This window comes from Rhinolophus sinicus, chromosome 1 (genome assembly GCF_057876585.1).
Source record: "Rhinolophus sinicus isolate RSI-liver-muscle chromosome 1, RSI-T2T, whole genome shotgun sequence".
Lineage (NCBI taxonomy): Eukaryota > Metazoa > Chordata > Mammalia > Chiroptera > Rhinolophidae > Rhinolophus > Rhinolophus sinicus.
The window spans coordinates 108,342,666-108,362,122 of NC_142501.1; the positions used below are offsets into that span (position 1 = coordinate 108,342,666).

Consider the following 19,457-nt stretch of genomic DNA (forward strand, 5'->3'; position numbering starts at 1 on the left):
ATGGCTCCGCAGATCGGGAATAGACATGTTTGCCATGATGGCTTTAATATAGACGGTAAATCTGTCCTTGACCGACTGCCGCAGACGTCCCGGGGTCTTCTCCTTACCCCACCCAAGCAGCCCCCGCCCCAGGTCGCCGCAGAGAGACGACTGGGGACCAATATCACAGATTACGAGCGCCCAGACGTGCGGGAGGCCGGGCCAGGAACCCGCACCCCCAGCAGGCCCTTTTCCTGGCCAAACTGGGAAAAGAAACCTAAGACCCGTGCGCTCCAGGCAGGTGGCTTCTCCGGAGCCAGGGCCGCCAGCGCGGCCAGGCGGCGCCCGCACGACACCGGGAGGGGCCTCGGCCCGGGCGCGGAGCCCAAGAAGGGGAGGAGGGGAGGAAAAAGGGTCGTTGCCGACGGAGGACTCTAAGAAAGGGGACAAAAGGTGGCCATGTGTAAGAAGGTAGACAGACAAGGGGCCTCCGGTAACTGAGTCCCCCGGAAGGGATGGCATGGCCTGGGAAGCCGGTTCCGGTGTGCACGTGGATGCTGCCACCGCCACTTCTTATCCTCAGGGCCCCAGAGGTGGCGTCTGAGAGGACCCCAAGGGCAGATGGGGAAGTGGAGACACCTCTGGGCCTGGCGCGGGGAGTGCGTGCATGTGGGGCCCACGCACTCGGGTGCAGTTCCTGCCAGCACGGAACAGGACAATGGTACCCCCTGGTACAAGAGCAAACTAGTTTCTGTGTTGGGGGAAAAAAGAGAATAAAAGTTTAATAAACGTGTGCTGTGTTGTGAATGACTTTGTGACGACCTCTGCTGCAAATGGCCTATGCATGCGGAATAATGGTCTCCTTGCAGAGAGGGAAATAGCTTAGTGCTATCATCGTTGCCTCGGTAACCATCAGAGTCCCCATCTAGCAAGAGAGAAATGAGTTATGAAAAGGCTTGAGTGAAGAAGGGATTAACACATGATCCCAGGGACAGTATGTCAATCAAAATCAACTGAGAAATTACACTGCTCTATTTGAGAATTTCTCCGGAACCCGAACGTAGTGGAGTTGGGTGCGTATTTTCTCTTTTTTTTAATTTGAGAAAGAAGGGGGAAAAGTAGCATCGTGATTCGTCTTCGTGACTATCATTGAGAGGTATACAGAGGGGAGGGAAAGACTCACCAAAAAGAGGGTGATTGAAGAAGACAGGGTCCCCGGCCCACCCCTGCATGGCAGGGCATCTCGCTCTTGTGTCCCCTTTTTGTCCCCCCACCCTCGCTGCCCCACCTGCCTCCAGCACCGACCCCCATACCTCAGGCTCACCGGCACTGAACTGAGAGGCCGGGCCTGGTGCTCGGCCTTAGCTGGACCCTCAGCTGCGCGGAAGAGGTTGATCTAAGGTGGGTGGGTGGGGGCGGCGGAACCTGGGTCTCAGCCCTGGAGCTTGAGCAGCAACCTCTTGCAGGCTGCTACAGCCTGGACTCGATTTTCTACTCAGGGCGCGTGGAAATAGACCATTGAGTCTGGTGTAGCCCCCTCCGGGCCTGTGACACCCACCCTCCAGGAACACGGCTGAAACGCCCACGCACGCACGGACGTCTCACCTCCCCCTACTTTCAGTACAGCAACCCGGATCTCAAAAATAAGAAGAAGAAGAGAAAAAAGGAAACACCACAAAATCCTAAGGAGCCGACTTCGGTTAATCGATTCCTAACCCATCTGGCGCGGAGCGGCGGAACTACAGCTCCCTGTCCCAAGGCTGTGGCTGCCGGGACTTCCGCCCAGACACTTGAGTTAGGAATTTTGATAGAGACCTCAATCCGCACGCCCCCGCCCCCGGGGGGGGGGGAGATGCTCTCTTTTGGAAACACTTAGGAGACACAGACCCCGAGTAGAAAGTGCCTGAGGAACTTGTAGGCTGGGGTAGGGGAAGCTGGACTTCCCCAGACGGTAACACCAGAAAAGTGGCTATCGCTCCTGGCTGCAGAGCTCTGGGGTTTGGGGGGGCCCTCAGCGCTCGAGCTGAGGAGGTTTATGGCTCCGTCTTCTGGAAGTCTGAGCGGCCAGCGCCTGCGGGCCAGGCTTGGCGGGGGAGTTGTCTCAGGGTCCCCAGGTCACCTCCGGACACTCCACTCCACTCCCTACCTGCGCCCACAGTCTGCCCTTGTCCCCCAGCAGCGAGGAACCTTGACCATCATCAAGTACAACCCCCAATTAGCATATAGGGAAACTGAGGCTTTGAGATAATACAATTACTCAAGTTACACATTGACTAGAGCCCGGTTTCTTAACTGCACTTTAGAAAATTGGCCTCATTCAACAAACAAACAAACAAACAAACAAACAAACAAAAAGTTTTATGGGACTTTTCTCAAACTGAGAGCCTTACTTTGCCCTGCGAGGGCGTGCAGGTGAGTGGAGGCCTCTCAGCCCACCTGTGTCTGGGTCTCCTCTACCCACTCATTCACTCGTTCATTCATTCATTCGCCCTCCCTCCGCCTGCCTCACTCCCCCGCGAGTCCCACACAAGTTTCAAGTCCTGAGCGCCCCGCACGGTTAACTAAATCGCCTTGACCCCGGCGCTATTTGATATTTGCCTCCTGGACACTCATTTAGGAGCTCCCAGCAGTAACGCAGACATTGGACAAGTCCAGCCTGAAACCGAAGCCTTATGAAAGGGGGAGATGGGGAGAACCTGATAGCTGGAAACTCGTTTCTCCAAAGGCTTTCGGGACATTTTAGCCCGGCTCCAGGTCCGCGGAGCGCCAGGGCGCCGCCAGTGCGGGTGTAAACGTTAAATGTTAGCTATTTGTTCCAATGATTGGCATGAAAGTCGACTCTTTCTTGTCTTCTTGTTTTCCTCCTTCTCCCTCTTCCCTTTCCTTTCTCTCTCTGCCCCTCCGGATTCCCACAAATACTGATTCAACCAGTGGCTCCTCTAATCCACCTTCCCTCCCACCCTGCTGCCACCCAAGTCACAACACTAACAGAACAATGACAACCAGGACGAGGCAAGGGGGACACTTTTCTGGTTCTGTTTCACTTCTGGAGGCACCTCTGTTTGCTGCCACGGACTCCCCGTCTCCTCTTTTTCCTAGCCCCTTCTCTTTTCTCCGTTTTTCTCTCTTTTTCTTTTTCTGATTTTCCTTTTCTTTTCTTTCCTTTCTTTTTTTTTTTGGGGGGGGGGGAGGTTATTTCTTTTAAACAGTGCAGGTGAGAATGAAAAGTGCCAATACCATAGGAGAAATTCAGGACTGCTGTGCCCTCTACTAGAGAGAGACGAACAGATGAGCAGATAGGCGTGTCACCTGGTTTCAAAAGTTCCAGTTTTTGCTTGAAGGGAGCACCTGACAGGGCGTCTTACTCAGTGCCCCTGCAATTACATTTCCCCAGAAATGGAGGAAGGGCCACAGAGCTGCAGCTGGCTGCTAACCACAGTTCCCCCACCCCATCCATGTTTCAGATCTCAGCCCAAGCTCCCCAAACCCACTCCTGAATTATCTAAATAATAACCCATTTATCCCAGCCTCTCCCATTCTGAGAGGCTAGTCCCACCTCTCCCCACCCCACCTCACCATGATTCCCCGTTTATTTGATTTGTTCTGTCACTACCTGTATACCTTATTCCAACAGAACCTTTTCAAACTCTGATTAGTGAAGCTTCATTCTCCTCACTCACTCTTTTCCCCAAACCCCGTCTCTCCCTTCCTCCCTACTTCTTAAAAGATTTTGGAGCCGAGAAGATAAGATATGCAATCCTCTATCGGGAATCCTGTAATATTAAAGATCAAACGTGGCATCAATGGAAGACCAAATGCAGAGAGAAACAAAAGGGGAGGCTGGGAGATGCTCATCAGCTAATTACAGCTGCAAATATTATGCAAATTTATCTTGGCACAGAAATGGAGAAAGCGAGTTTAAGTGCGGAGATAATGCTGGAAAATTGAATGTTCATCTGGGCATGGGAAACGGCCCAGTAGGCTCCACTGGTCTGTTTCATCTAGGGAAGCACCGGTTTTAAACTCCTATCAGAGCATCTGCACTTCACTGGTTGGGGCTGAGATATTAATATTACTTATAATTGATACTTGAAATTCTTAGAGTGATATGTCCTAAAGAGAGGAAAGAGGAGAAGAGAGGGAAGGGGAGATGGGGAAAGGGTGAAGAAGAGAAGGGCAGAGAGAGAAAGAGAGAGGAAGGTGAGGAAGTCACACAATATTGAGTACAATATGGGAACTGAAAATCCACTCTGAAATCCACTAAGGCCAAAGAGAACTGAAAGATAAAGGGAAAATACACCAGAAAATCATCTCTCTCCCTCTCCCTCTCTCTCTCTCTCTCTCTCTCTCTCTCTCTCTCTCTCTCTCTCTCTCTGTCTTTCTCTCTCTCTCCCTCCCTTTCCACCTAAAACCTGAAATATATTTGTAATCAAGATTCAAGTTTTTAAAATCCATAATTATGTGGCTGCCCACTTTGAGAGTGTGGGACAGAATCAGAAATGGAGTCTTGAACCCCAGCTAGCTGGGAACGCAGGATAATGTCAAGAAAGGAAATCTGGATGGTAAGCAGCGGTGACCGCCAGGACTCTTTTTGTAGCTCTAAGCTGAGGGGGGGAATAGTCTTGGCTCCATAGAACCTCACCTCTGCTTCTGCCTCAATGGCACCCCCATTTCCTTCATCTTTATGGGCCGGTCTTCAACCTACTCAGGAACTATGGGGAAGTTATATTCTCAGGAAACAAACTCTATACCCTCACATTTCAAAAGTAAATGTACTTAAATATAGGGGAGGAAGAAAGACAATAGGAACTACAGGGAACAGAAAAGAATTCTTAAAAAAAAAAAAAAAAATGAAGTCCTCCTCTCACCTCCCAGTACAAAATCTACCGCAACCAAGAGAAACGTGGAGAATTTCAGATGAGCATTATTCAGGTACAAGCCATCCAATTACCAAGAAATTATGATCTGACGTAAGCAGGCACAATTGGAGAGCGAATATGTATGAGTCTCCTCTCACTGGTTTGCATATTTGCAACGATTGTTTAATCCAAGCAACCAGAAAGTAATCAACAGGCACAAAAAGCTTAAAGAGCAAATTACCAGTGACTCCTGCCCCTTCTACTTCCTGAAGCCTGGAGGTTGCTAGTGTTGTCAGTCGTGTGTGTGTGTGTGTGTGTGTGTGTGTGTGTGTGTGTGTGTGTGTGCTGGTGGTGGAGGGGGGGAACTCTGGGTTCTGAAATCTGTCCTAAAAGAGGCAGAGAGTGAAGCCTGTTGCTTTTAGATGGCTTTTGTTCCTTTGGCGTTAAGGCAAAAGACAAAAGAAACAAAAATGCCAATTATTGTAACTAATTAACCATTAAATGAGATGTGTACCCTCTTCTCTCTAACTCTAAAATGGAGGGAAAATGATGAGGATAGGGAAAGGAGGGCGTTTAGGAGAACAGGCAGATCCACCCACTGCTCTTGGGAAAGGAAACCTATGCACATTATATATTTAGCTCCTCTGGCTTTGTCTGTTAACACTTGTATATACTTTTTTAAAAAAAAAGAGCAGTGAATACCAAGAGGAACCTGGAATTAATTTTTTTTCTTGTTTACTTGGAATGGGGTGGGGTGGACAGCGGTCAGGGTGAGAGAGATGTGGGGACAGGAGATGGTGAGGAGAGAGGAAATCTCAGAAAAATTAACATTATTGGTATCTTTCTATATAAAGATGCAAATGGCATTTTATCTTAACTTGGTTCTGTGCTTCAGTCAGTGTTTATGATTAATTATCTCCTTTTTCATAAAAATAAATCATGTTAAAAATTAGGATCTAGGTGTTGGGGAGAAACTAAGCACTGGTTTCAGGTCGATCTTGTTAATTTCAGCCTGAAATTGACACACTAATTAAAGAGCAGCATGGAAAAGCACGAGCAGGCAAGATTATACCCAGCTCTTTTTTTTTTTTTTTTTATCAGATCTACCTTATATTTTCCCAATTAAAAACTGCAAAAAGCAGTTTCATTGCCCCGGGATAAAAAATAAGGGCCCCCTTTTCACAACGTTGGCCATCACTTTCTACCATCAGATTCATTGTGATGTATTAGATGCAATAAATTATCCCATGTAACAAAACATTGGGAGCTGAAAGGCAGATAATCTGGAAAGCAGAGATAAGGATTCATTATTCCAAATCATTATGAATCCAACGTTGCCTCTGACTTCTTTCTTAATCAGCTCCTCTGATCCTGGATATGTGAGCAGTACAGATAAGGAAAGAGTCGTTTATAATTCTCCACCTCGTCTAATATTTTAAAATAAAGTCAGAGGCAAGAAAACGCCATAAAACACTGGTGAGCAGGCAAGCGCCGAATGAAAAATCACTTCCATGTTATTATATCCACAGTAAGATTTAATTAAAATTCTCCACGTCCACGTGCTTTATTTTCAGATAGGATTTTTTCCCATCACGTAATAATTGATAGGAATTTGCAAACGGGGCTATTTATTTAGGGCGCCTGGGTGGAATAAGTCTGATTTTTTTTTTTTTTAATTTCCAGTCACTGCTTTGTGAAACTTTCATTTGAGACGTCCATGGTTCCACACCACCCAGGCCCCCACCTCCCATCCTGCACCACCCAGCCACCCCCAACTAGGCTGCCAGTTCTTGGTCAGCAAAACATAGGCAAAGGCACAGACCTGAATGTTGAGTTTAATGAAAAATGTTCTATTAGGAAGAAAAGAAGAAAAATGAGAGAACTGGTCGTACCCACCCCAGACATCGTTTACTTCCTCCCAACAACCCCCCCCCACCCTTTACACATTTATAATAAATTAAATCTCAATGAGTGGGGTTGAAAGATTAGAACTTTTAAAGCAAGGCTAATATTGAGTGAGTTTTCATCTGGCAGAGAGGGCACTTGAAAGAACTAAACCAATACAGGAAGGCAGAAAAATTTACAAGGGCGATGACGCTGGAGACCAGTAAGCAGAAAGAAAAATATGGTACCTGTGTTTTTAGGGAAAACATGTTGGAAACTTGGAAGAATAAATATATGGTTCCCCCAGCCCTACATGGAACAACTCTAAGTGGCCACACGTGCTTAGGAAGATTGGAGATTCTGGCAGTGATTATTCCTTCCTACAGGGTCTCTCTCCTTTTTCTTTATCCAACAGGTGAACTTGATATCTGCGTGGCCATCACAGAGATCTGGGACACAGGGTTTCTACTATCTATTAGCCATTTACTGATCCATCTGCTACCCCCACACGCCAGGTGACTTCCCTTTATATTTAAAATCCAATCAAATGCCTTGCTTGCAGGAATGTGGCCCAACACAACTCGGGAATTAAAGCAGTGGATGGTGGTGCCATAGAATTAGGATGGCGCGATTGCCTCCAGGAAGAACCCCAAACCAAGCTCTGTCCCCAGGCCCAGTAGCCTCAGAACATTTCTCTACCTGGTTCTGCCTCTGACTCCAAGCTCAGGAAGGATGACCGCCTGGCCCGGGTTAAGGGACTGAAAGTCCGTGGTAGGTGCTCAGGGGAGGGGAAAGGAGTCAGGGAGGGGGCACCAGGGAACGTGGGCAGGGGGCTTGCTATAGGTGAGGAGCACCTGAGTGTGCCCTCTGTGTGTACCCACATCTGGCTCCCTGTCTTCTTGCCTGCACCAGACGAGGACTCCTCAATGAAAAGGTTCACCTGAGAGTCCTGAAATCTCGGGAGTGAAGCCACCCTGTCCCCTCTTACTTGTTGGAATAAGGCAGGCTCTTAGCACCCGGCATCCGCTGCCCTCAGCCGTTAGCACAGACAGTCGCTGAGGAATCACGGAGGGCCGTTTTGCTCTCTCACGCACGAGTATGTACACACACGCACAGAGACCCGAACCACGAATCAGCGAGCCGGAGTGGGAGCTTTTAAAATTCAGAAAGCGACTCGTAGGTTCATTAAAGCAACATCTTTACAGTGTACAGAGGCCGGTGTCCACCAGTCGTGAATAAATCTTCAGCCCTTGCGACAAGAGACCAGCGCCTCACTTTGTTTACTTCTCAGGATAAATTCTCTCCTTTCTTCCCACCATCACTTCCTCCCCACCATCAAATCTCCCCCCACCTCTCCCGGAATAGTTCGCTCTTGTGTCCCTAACCAGCAACAGTGTCCACCTCTTAAGTCTGTCAAGACAAGAAATGCCCAGCTGCCTGGTATTTCTTCTCTGAATGTTGCCTGCCTGACCATTACATTGAAAATCACTTATATTTTAATTGGGTCGTTTGGGTTTTTTGTTGTTTTTTAAGCTCGAGTGTCTTCGGTAGCCGAATTTCCTGAGGTAGCATTGGGGTGACGGGGGACCGGCGTGTCTGCGATCACATTTCTCAGTCCCTCACCATAGACTCACTTTAGACCTGGAGACAAGCAAGTGCCCGCGTCAGCAGAAAAGGAACGCAGAGAGGGGCCGCCAGCCCCGCTGCAACCCGCGGAGGTCGCGGGCGCGCGCGGGGACGCGGTAGCTAGGGGGTGGGTGGGCGGGGTGGCGGAGAGGGACCGGAGAAGCCGGGAGTAGGAACCAGACTTGGGTTCCAGGGGGTGCGTGCGCGGGATCTAAGGACCGGACCAGGCCTTTCCAGTTGGAGGAGAAAGGGGGTGGGCGGAGAGGGAGAAAAGTGACGAGTGTGGAAGTTTGGGACCCTTGAGAGGGGCCAGAAGCCGGGAGGACAGCTTGGAGAAAGACGCAAAGGGCCCCCATGGGCCTGGTGGGCGGCAAGGTGGGGTACAGCTAACACCCACGTTGAGGAGACGACTGTGTAAGTCTGGGTGACAGATGACCCCTTCGTGGGCCCGCGGTCCTGTTCCTCACTGGGCAGTGCACCAGGAGAAGCGAGGGGGTCTCGGGACTCAAAAGGGCTCCTGAGTCCCTGCCACTCTCCTCTCGCCACCCGCAGCGGCCCGACCTTTCGCAGCCTCCTTGGCACACCCACGCGGCCCCCTGCGAAGCGCCAGGGCAACAGGTTGGGTGAAAGCTGTCAAGAAAGCGACCTCCCCTGCGTCCTGGAAACGCGCAGCCCTGCCGACTCCGCGCCCTGGCGCCAGAGAACTTGGCTCTGCCACTTGGTGGCGGAAGGCGGGCGGGAGAGGGCAGGAGGGCGGAGGAGGGGCTGAGCTTGTGACGGAGGTGGGCTTCGGGGCTCCCTCAGAGACAGAGAGCCCCCGTCTCCTCTCCTGGCCAGGCTGGAAAATGCGGAGGCCGTCTCCCCCCAACTCTCGTCTTTAGGCGGCTGGAGGCCGCGGCCGCGTCCCGGGAGTTTCAGCCCACTCCGAGCGTGACGCCCCCGTGACGCTCTGTCCCTGCTTTTCAGACACCAAACTCCACGCCTCACTCCTTGACGCTCCCCAGCTGTCCCTCCTCGGGTCGCCGCCCCACTTCTGCGCCCTTTGTTCTGACCTTGCTGACCAATGTCTTCGCCCCCCACCCCCAATCGAACAGCCACCCCTGAGCACTTTGCACCACTGAGCCGGGCAACTCCTTCCTACCTGGTTCTAGCACAAGAAACTTCTTGACTTCCTGGCCTGGCCATGGACACCTTTTATTTTATATCTCCCCAAAGATTTATTTATTTTTAAAGTCAGTCTCCATATTCTTATTGTATAAATATTGTGAAGGGAAAACTCTACCTGTCAAAACAAATGGACCCTGACCTTTCTACCCCACTGTTTATGGAGTTTCATCTTACTCTTGCAGAAATTTATTCTGGACAGACTCCTTGGTGGGTTATTTTGATCCCCTACCAGCAGAAGTAGGGGGTGTATGGAAAAGGGGCGCTTTGAAGGGGAGGGCTGGAGTTTGCTGAGGCCGGTGGGTAGACTAATGGGATCCTGTTCCTTCGGTATTTTATCTTCAGAGCGACCTCTGCTTCTCTCTCTTATCTCACTCTCCTAAAAGGTAAATTTCCCCCTAGAAATCTTTATGAGAAGAGTTGGGACCCCTAGAGAGTCTCCTCCCCAAACCTCTAGTGTGTCCACGGGTACTCCAGCCTCCAAATGTTTTCATGCCCACCAGGGGGAGGGCCAAAGAGTGGCAGGAGGCCAGTCACCCACCATCCCACTTTTCCTAACTTTTACTGGCCAGCACTGGCAGAAGATAGAGGTGGGTGAAGAGTGCAGGCATTTTTGAAGTGTCAGCATAAACAGAAACAGAAGGAACAGTCAGAAGGGAGAAAGATAGCCTTGTGGGGCACAGCCCCCTGCTAATGGTGGCCACCAGTTGTATCTCTAGATGCTCCCACTGGGTCTCCTCTTTCTCCAAAAAAATGAGAGGAAAACTGCAAAAGCCTTTATGTCTATGATAGTAATGACCCAGTCAACACTACTGATGACATTTAGTGTTCATTCCAACCTTGCCAGGGACAGTGGGCTTTGTAGGCTGCAGGGGCTGGTCACATTACAAGCAATCTTTTCCCATTCCCCAAACTCTGCCAGCATCACCCACCCCTTAAGTGCGGTTTGCGTTTGCAAAAGGGGGTGAAATCCATTCCTCGCTCAGTCTTCTCCTCTCCCTCCCTTTCCCCCTTCGCAACCCGGAAGAGCTCTGCTCTCTACAGTGAGCAGGAGAAGGCGGAGGGAGGGGGTTCCTAGGAAGGATGCACATCACCCAGGTTTTACTTCTTGCTGGAAGCCTGCGTGAGATGCAGCTGGGGCGTTGAGGTCTGCAGCGGCAACCACAGTGGCCAAGTCTGCCTGTCATTTCTGCCTTCAGATCTCCGGCAAGTCAGGAAAAAATAAAAAACAGCTGGCCGGCGAAAGTGAGCTACCCAGGTCAGTAAATATCGCTATCTCCTCTCTCTGACTCTGCACTGGCTCTCCCCCGCTCCACGTGGAGAGAATTAAAAGGAGGTCTCTGACTCCAAAGGGGTAACTGCCCCAGGGAGAAAGTGAACTAGACCCCAGTCCTATTGTTCTTTCTGGTCACTGGGAATCTTGGGCTTTCTGCAGTGACCTTGGGTGAGCATGGTATGTGCATGTGTGTGTCCTTGTTTGGAGAAAAAAGCTAGTAGAACAAGGCATGTGAAGAAAAGAAAAACTAAACAGAAAAAAATAAGAGATGACGGGAATGCTTAGGATGGGCGCCACACGTTTTCCACTGTAGGAGGGCAGAGGATTGGGGAAAACCCCATTTGCGGAGGAGCAGGGCAGCCTTCTCCCAAAGGTGGCCGCAAGGTCCGGGTGTCAATTTCATGTTTATTTCCCTCTGCTTACAAGTGTGTGTTTAGGCTCATTGTCTCTGCATATAATTAAAGAATCAGCTGTGCCGCTGTGAGATAAAAGTTAGAGCCCAGATGTGTGGGCATCTGACATCCCCCCAGGGGAGCTGGTAGCGGGGATGCCTGTGCTTCCTGGAGCACCCTGAGATGGATAAGAAAACCCACAGCCTCTGTGAGCGGGTGCCCAGGGTTGTGGGGAGCAGTAGGGCACAGGGGACAAGAATCCTACTTTCTCCTGGGATGCTGGACCAACAGGCCTCCCAGAAGTCACTCAATCAGAGACAGTTCCAACCAAGACAGAGAATGGTTAAAGTGCAAGGGGAGGTTGAAGGAATCTGGGCAAGAGAGTTGCTTTTATACATCTTTGCCTCCTCTCAGATACCGCAGGGTGCTGAGGAAACTGGCATGGGGTGATTCCGTCCAGGGCAGAGGAAATGACTCCAGCTGGCAGGATCTCCCCTTGGTTTGGTTCCCATGTTTCCTGGTCCTTTCCTCCTCCTCAGTCAGCCACATTTACCAGGGATGCCTGGGTTGTGGATGGGAGATTATGAAATTTAAAGGGACAAATAATAAAGTAGCATTTGCAGCCCTTTCATCCTTTAGCGGCTGTGGCAGAAAAGGTGTTGTGTGTTGGCTGTTGGTTCTGTGACAGGCTTGGGGCAGGGAGTCCTAGTGAGGTGGGTCGAGTAGACCCAGGTGTCTGGAAGTGAGATGCTTGCAGTGGCTGGTTGTGGGAGGGGGCTTACCATGAAAACTTTTCAACGTTTGTGTGATTCTGAGGAAAGAAATTGTTTTCTGCCCATTTGAATCTGGGGCAGGGTATGGTGTCCAGGTCAGAAAGACCAAGATCCAGGTGGGCTTGGGGGTCCATTATCGAGTCCTACGTGGGATCAAGCAGGAGGCCCCGCTTCCAGCTTCCAGCCAGTTGCCTTGCAAGGCCTGAAGTTCCTGGCTTGAGAAGCCAGCTGGATTCTGAGGATACGGGTGAGTGGCACTGAGTATACAAGCCCAAGCACCCGGCAGGCCAACCCTTGATAACTACACAAGATAACTCCGCCAGTCTTGGGGACTCAGGGTTGGGTCGGTCTGTCCTACCGAAAGCCCAGGCACAGAGGAAGCTGCATTTTCCTTTATTTGATATTTCCACTGGCCTTTTTGCAGAAGATATGTGAGGTAAGGGGGGGGTGCAGTAAAGGGATGGGAGTGGGTACCCTTGGACACTCACTGGCGGAACCTCTCCATTTGGATGCCGCCAGCCCAGGGCTACACAGAGAGCCTGGGGGAGGGGCGGGTACGTGGGATCCGGGTGGCTGAGAACCCGTTTTCTAGAGGTTAAGGCAATTTGTGGCAGGAACTGTTGGATGTGCCAGGGCGTTAGTGATCCTGGTTTTAGACTCTTCTGAAAGCCCGTGTTCTCTAACCATTTCTGGGCTGCACTGAGGTGTTGCCTCATTCTCCGTGTCTGAGCCCTTTCACACATAAATGTGCATTTCTTTCGTGGAGTCTTTGTGTGCAAACCAAATATTCCTGATCGCCTCTTTTTCTTGATGGTTGGAGTAACCGGAGAGAGGTTTCCGCGATTCTGCCAAGGCAGCCCCAGAACTGGAGTCCGAACCCCCCTTTGCTTGCGGCGGCTGGACAGAAGGCACTAGAGGTGGTGGCGGTAGGTGCGGCCGTTGAAAGGACGAGAAAGAAAAACGTCCAGGAGCTTGAGCCAGGCTCCCTGCGTGTCAGTCGCTGCAGGTCCGCAGGCACACGTGTGTGATTGCTGTTTTGCTTTATATAATAAATTGCTTGGGGTCCACGAGGTGACAGGCGGCGGGTCTGGCGGGCAGAGGCGGCCGGCAGGACGCCATCCTTCAGGGAGGGGAACGCGGAGGGCGCGCGTAGGAAGGCCTCTTTACACCTGAGCCGGGCAGATTCACATATGTTACGACTGGGTCTCCAGCGTGTCCAAAGGAAGACAAGAACAATTCGTGCTTTCTGGAGCTCGCCTCTTCTGTCTCCGGATCTGAACGAAATCACCCTCCCCCATCTTCCATCTCCCAGTTGTGAACTCCCCTTTCCCTTAAAGCCCACTGTCGATTGTCCAGCAACAACCACACCCCAGTTTTCTGGTTAATCTAGAGAAGTAAAAACAACAGCCCCGTGTTAAAGCCCTCTTACTCCTGAAATGCCAAATTGAGGTGGCCAGAGGAGAGTCAGCCGAGGCAAGCGCTCAGGACTCCGGGCTGGGGCCAGGCAGCGGGCTCTGGAGATGGTGGCGGTGAAACGGCCGGTGCGAAGCCTGGAGGCCGAAGGCCGTGGGAAGTGGAGCAGGTGCCCACGTGCACCGTCCTCACCCGAAAAAATGACGGTGTTCACATGGGTGAATCCCGCATGCTGACCTCTCCCCTGGCTGCGGTGGCGGCTCCCTTCCCTGGGAGTCCCAGCTGCTTCAGCTTCGCGGCCCGAGGACACACTAGGAGGAGAGCCAGGGTCCAGACGCGCGAATCCCTTTCTAAGAGTCACTGGGAGCAGGATCAGGGGCCGGTGGCCACGAGCCACCACACAGACCAGCCGGGGGACCTCCACCACTTCCTTTTCTATGTGGCTTCCACCTGTCCCCTAAACCGCCAAGGCCATGAGGGAGGGAGGGTTAGGAGGTGCGCCCTTCCTCCAGGGTGACTCGCATTCCTTTCCACTCACCCTCTGGGGGAAATCTTTCTCTCCTGCCCAACCCCAGGGCTCCCGCATTGCTAGCCCCCCCCACCCCGCACCTGTGCACTGTTCAGCTCCAAAACAGAAATCCCCTGCCCTTTACTCCCCCTTTCCGCTACACCCCTACCTGCCCCATTTTTATCTCGCTACAGTCAGGGTTTTTCTCAACCCGGGGGGAAGAGGGTAGTGGCAGAGGGGGGGCCAGAATCCCTGGAAGCTGGAGGGCCGGGTCTAGAGGTGGGGCGAGCGGGAGGGGTAATCTCCGAGAGCATCTCCTCTCTTTTTGACGCTCCACATCTCTCGCCTCTCCTTCTGGCCTGGGCGGGTCTCCTTCCGAGTTTTAATCGGTGATAGATGAATAAAAAAAAAAAGTAAATCGAACCACACACTATCCCCAAAGCGATGGCTCATTTCCCAGGGCAGGTGGACCCTGGGCCTGGGGCGGGTGGGTGTGGGAGCCCGGAGGAGGGTTGCGCTCGGGTAGCTCTTTTCGCCTGAGTTCCCGCGGGTTTTCCCTTTGACGTTTCCACCTCCAGCATCTTCCCTTTGCCAGTGAGTTTTGGGGTCCCCTTTTTTCTGCGTTCCCCTAGGTCCCTGGTTCGCTGTTTCTTTTCAAGAGAACAACTAGCACGGCCCACACTGCCTGCTTCTTTCCAGTCGCCTTTTGATTTCGCTTCCCACTCTGCATTTCAGTTCATGCGGGAAAGAGAAAGGCGTTTGGGTGGGAACTGCACAGACATAATGCAGTACGTGTTTAAGCTGCGTGGTCCCGGGGTGCAGCGCGGGAGCGGGCTTCCCAGCTGTTACACCCGCGCAGCCCCGACCCGGCGGTGGCGCCTTGGGCCGTGTCCCCGGCGTAACCCTCCCGTCGGGCAGCCGGAGAGCTGTTTATACAGCTTTACCTGTGCATTCTCGTATCCAGTAAAAATCGTCGCCCCGCCGCGGTAACCTAATCCGAGGGCCAAGGCAGAGGAGGGGGTAGTGAGGCTGGCTCAGTGGAGAGGGAGGTGTGTACGCGCCAGAAGGGGGTTCTCTGCTTTGCCCCTCCCCCCCGATGGGGAAGGAAATTGGGACTCGGTTCGAGTGATCGAGGTGGAAGACCCAGGGCTAAGGAGGAAGGAGACTGGTTTCTACGTCCCTGTCGTCTCTGCTTTTCTCCTAATTCTAACTGGCATCGGGGACACGCGCGTGGCCGCAGCTCAGACGCGTGCTGCCAGCAGGCGCTGCGGTCCCGCGGGCGCCCCGCAGGGCTAGCGAGGCCCAGGCCAGGATTTCCCCGTCTATGACCAGGACCTGGTCGCTCTTGCCTCGCTTTCAACTTGCCCCATTAAAACTCTCACACCTAAGACAAAACCCGTAAGGAAGGGAGCCGGCACTAAAGCAAATCTTTCCTCCCATGCCAGGCTCTTCCAGAATTTCCTTGTCCGGGCAGCAGCCGGCGCAGGGAATCGAATTAAACGCCTCTTGGAGGTTATTGTCTCTCGCTAATTGCTCCAACAATGGCCACTATTAAAGTGGAGACACCCAATTAAAGGACCCTTGGGGCCGCGCTCGGCTCCCCGCGACGAACTGGCCGGCGGCCTGGGGATTTACAGACCGCCGGAGTGTGAACCGGGCTGGTACCGGACGCCGGCGCCGGCCTCGGCACCTCTGGCCTCCACTTCCTCCCCAGACGCACAGCGACCGCGGCCAGTTCACACCATTTTTATTGACCGATCGCAGCCAAGGAAGATTGATCGAGCTGGAATGGGAAGGGATTTCTCCTCCCCCAGCCCCGGCTCGCCAGGGCCTCGGGGCTGCGCTCCAATTTCTGGACTTTGCTGTCGCTCTGCGCCCTCCCCGCCCCCAGCCCTGCAGGTTCCCGGCTTCATTTCTGTCTTTAACTGTGAGGCCGGGTCCGCCCAGGCCGGCGCCGCGGCTCCGGGGGGAGGGACGCGGCGGCGCGGCCCGGCTCCGCTTCTTTCTCTCGCTTGCAAATATTTGCTGCCTCGCTGGAAATCCGACTATTTCGCGCGCGCTCCTCTTGCAAAGTCCTTAAGTAAACACGCTCAAATGACCGCCCCAGGCGGCCGGAGGCACGCTCACTCCCCCTGCACCGGATTAGTAACTTTATGACTTCGACCCCGAGGCTCGGCTTTTCTGGTTTCCCTCCGCGGGCAGCGCGCGGGCGCCCGGGGCCGCGGCTCCCGGCACCGCGGAGCTCGCCTGGACGCGCCGGTCGCCAGGCTCGGGTGGGTGGCGCTGGCCGCGTGGATCTCCGATCTCTGGGCCCTGAGACCCCAGGAGTGAGCCTGGGGGGCACGCTCCTCCCCTCTGCGCCGTGGGCTCGGGTTCCTTCGCCGGACTGAGTTCCCCCACTTCCATCCTGACAGAGTCTCTGCGCTCCCGGGAGGGCGGGTGGGTGGGACCTGTACATAGGCATGTTTTTTCTTTCTTTTTTTTTTGGGGGGGGGGGCTGAGTCACGGCTTACCCCAACCAAGAAGAGAAAGTAAGGATCCATTTCTTACCCTTTCCCCAAGAGGGCACACACACCCCGCTCAACTTGACGCCTAAAGCAGCCGCCTGGAGGCCTGGCGTTGCAGATAGGCCAAACTGGCTCCTGCCGCCACACAGGGACTCGGCTCCTGGGGGGTTGGGGGTGGGGTGAGAGGGCGGTGGCTGCGTCGTCGTTTGCTCGGCTCCCGCATACTTGCCCCTAGGGTCCCAGGCATCCAGGTCATTCGCCAGCCCCTTACCCTGGTGAGGGAGGCCTCGCGCCCTACAGGAGCCCGGGGCGGCAGCATCCTCCTCGGTCTCCTCCTGGCTTTCTCCACCGGAGCTCCGCGGGCCGCTCCCAGGGAGAAGGGGTTCTTGTAGACCAGGCCCGGGCCGGGGTACCTGGGGGACGGTCAGGTCTGCAGGAGGGCGCTGAGCGTCTCTGCGGGAGGCCAGGATCAGCTCTGCAGACTACTGCAGAGAGGGAATCAGGACCACCTTTCCGCCCCCCCTTCCCCCGGCCTCGAGCCCCCTCCCCTCCCCCGCGCCCCCGGAGGAGGAAGCCCGGCCTGCATTTGCCGGCGAGGCGGGTCAGGCCGGCGCCTGGCCTAGCCCAGACCCCCGCAGCCCGGCTCTGCGCCTCAGGCCACGCGCCGCAGCCTCTCTCCGGCCGCGCTCCCTTCCCCCTTCCTTCCCCGTGGGTCCCGGGGCCGACCGCGGCCCTCCCTCTCCGGTATCCCCCTCCCCTCCTATTCCCTCCCCCCCTGCTCTGTGCTCCCGGCTCTGGGGCTGGGCCCGTGACGTCAAACCCAGTGTGGCGTCGGCGAGACTGGCCGGCGCGGGCCATCAAAAGAGCAACGTCCTCTTTCCCAATTACCCACTGTCAGTACGGGAACAGGGGCGGACCGGCTGGGAATTAAATGTTAAATACCCCCTACAGGCTGGCTCCATTATACCGGGCATCCAGCCGCAGCCCCCCGCGCCTCTCTGCCAGCTCCAAACCACCCAGACCAAAAGGGGCCTTCGAGATCTTTTATTTTTCCAAGGTGGTTGGGGATGGGCGGGGGCTCCCCATCCCAGTGCAGCCCGACTTGGTGCTCGTGATTTAATTAAAATGAATAATGCCACCAGCCCCTAGTTTTGTGCGTTATCAGAGAGGCGCCGCTACACCGGAAGGCCTTCTCACAAATCTTTTCTCTTTGTCTTTTAAAATCGTTCTCGGCCTCAGAAGTTAACATTTTCAAGTCTTGGCGTCGGTAGCACTTCTCCCCGGAGAAAGGCTCCCTTTATCCTTCCCGGGCTTCCCGGTCTGGAAGTGGAGCACCACACAGCCATGCGTGGCTTGGGACAGGGGTCTGGCGAGCATCTCCCCGTCCTGGACTGACTCGCTTTTCACCTTTTCTCTCTGCTTCCACTCTTAATCTTAATCTCGGGACTTTCAGCAAAAATGTGTGTGCGTTTGTCTGTCCTTGTTTGTGGAGTAGTTTTCAGTGAATGTTAGACAAAACTAAATAATTAAAAGGTTTGGAGAGCGCCGTGAGCAGGAGTAGAAGCTGGCAGCTTGACTGGCCCTAGAGAGAAGTGGTCAGAGAAAAGGGAAATCGATGCTCCTTTGCCCGGCCGCCCAAATAAACGGGGACTAAACGGGCTCAGGGGAAACACGGGTGTGTGTGTGTGTGTGTGTGTGTGTGTGTGTGTGTGTGTGTGTGTGTGTAATTTAGGGAATTTCTTCCTGTTCCGCATCTAGGAATTCAACCCTGATTTCTAACACACATCAGATTTAAGAAGATGGAGACTCGAGAGAAGCTCTAAATCCAAAATCGAGAAGATTCATGTTTCCACTACTTTATCCAAATACATTTTACTAATCTTTCTACAAGGATTGTGTATTAAAACAAGATATTCCCGCACCACCCCCCCACCCCGGCAAATTAAGGTTGAATATTGATGTTTTTCCTTCACCGCATGAAAGGAATCCTACAGACCTATTTTTAGGGACGGTCTTTTCTAGCTCGAATTTTTGTATCTGTAGGGAATTTTGCGGAGTATAAAGAGGGAATAATGTCTTCAATTCAAACAGAACCGCACATCAAGCTCAGTACCGTCCGTGGGAAAGCCTACGGGAGAACCTACACTCTCTCCTCGCACACATTGCCCAGGGTGAACAGAGGGTGGAATCTGAGTCCTCTTTTCCCGCCTGACCCTTGTGCGCCCCAGCCGCCTTTTCAGGCCGGGCAGCTTCTGGAGCCTCAGCGCCGCTAGGGGATGCAGTGGCTCAAAGGACCGAGACAGGCGGTGGAGGTTGGAGCCCGCGGGGTCGACCAATCGCAGCACGGCCGCAATCTCGCCCGCTGATTGGCCCCTTTCTGGGCCCCGCCTAGGCCCGCCCCTCGAGGGGCGTCTCCGAGCAGCGCTCCCTCCGCCCCGGGCTGTAGGGCCCAGCAGTGCGAGTCCTGAGTAGCTGAGGGGTCCCGCGAAAGTCGTCACCGCCGGGCTGGGGGCCGGTGAAGGGGGCTGGGGAAATACGCCGGGAGCCGGAGTAAGTAGGGAAAAGTTGGGTACTTGGAGTGAAGACCTGAGTTCCTTTTTCCAACCCCTCTCACTGCACTTGGAACTAGAGTCTTTTCCCTTCTCTCCTTTTCATCCATCAGTGTTGTCATTTAAGTCACAAGCACACGTCGATTACAAATATTAGGTCTGGCAAGGACAGCTGCAACAGCAGAAACGTTTCATCTGAGGGGCTTGTTAACGCAAAAAGGCTGTGGAGCATGTTGACAAAGACCCCCAGAATAACTTGGACATTTCAATCAAAGGCATATCCCTCTTGCCGGATTCCTCAACCTCTTGGGCAATTCTCTCGAGAGGCCAATCTCAAAATACTTTGACATTCATTTTTTTCTGATCAGTTTTACATGTACATAGCCCCAAATCAATAAACTCCTTAATAACCCTTTGGATTGAATAAAAAAAATGTTTGCTCATTTTAGAAAGTCTGTAAAAGCAAGGCTGCCTGCAGAAATTAACTTTATGAATGGGGCAGGCCGGTTTCTCCCGCACGGAATAAT

General features: G+C 53.2%; 1 protein-coding gene and 1 long non-coding RNA gene across 3 annotated transcripts in view; both read left to right on the plus strand.

Moving 5' to 3' along the window:
- Window positions 1-916: 916 nt before the first annotated feature.
- LOC148759183 (uncharacterized) lies at window positions 917-4,378 on the plus strand. Its single transcript, XR_016021994.1, has 2 exons — window positions 917-1,052; window positions 1,479-4,378. It is a non-coding gene; the product is annotated as an uncharacterized LOC148759183 (long non-coding RNA).
- Window positions 4,379-10,587: 6,209 nt separating this feature from the next.
- GATA3 (GATA binding protein 3) overlaps window positions 10,588-19,457 on the plus strand; it is a 29,020-nt gene continuing 20,150 nt past the window's right edge. The window contains exon 1 of one of the 2 annotated variants that reach the window (XM_019738258.3): window positions 10,588-10,770. The gene's annotated coding sequence lies outside the window, so the exon portion shown is untranslated. Of the gene's footprint in view, window positions 10,771-18,909; window positions 18,932-19,457 lie in introns of those variants that run through there. The other variant, XM_019738259.3, reaches the window with a different exon arrangement.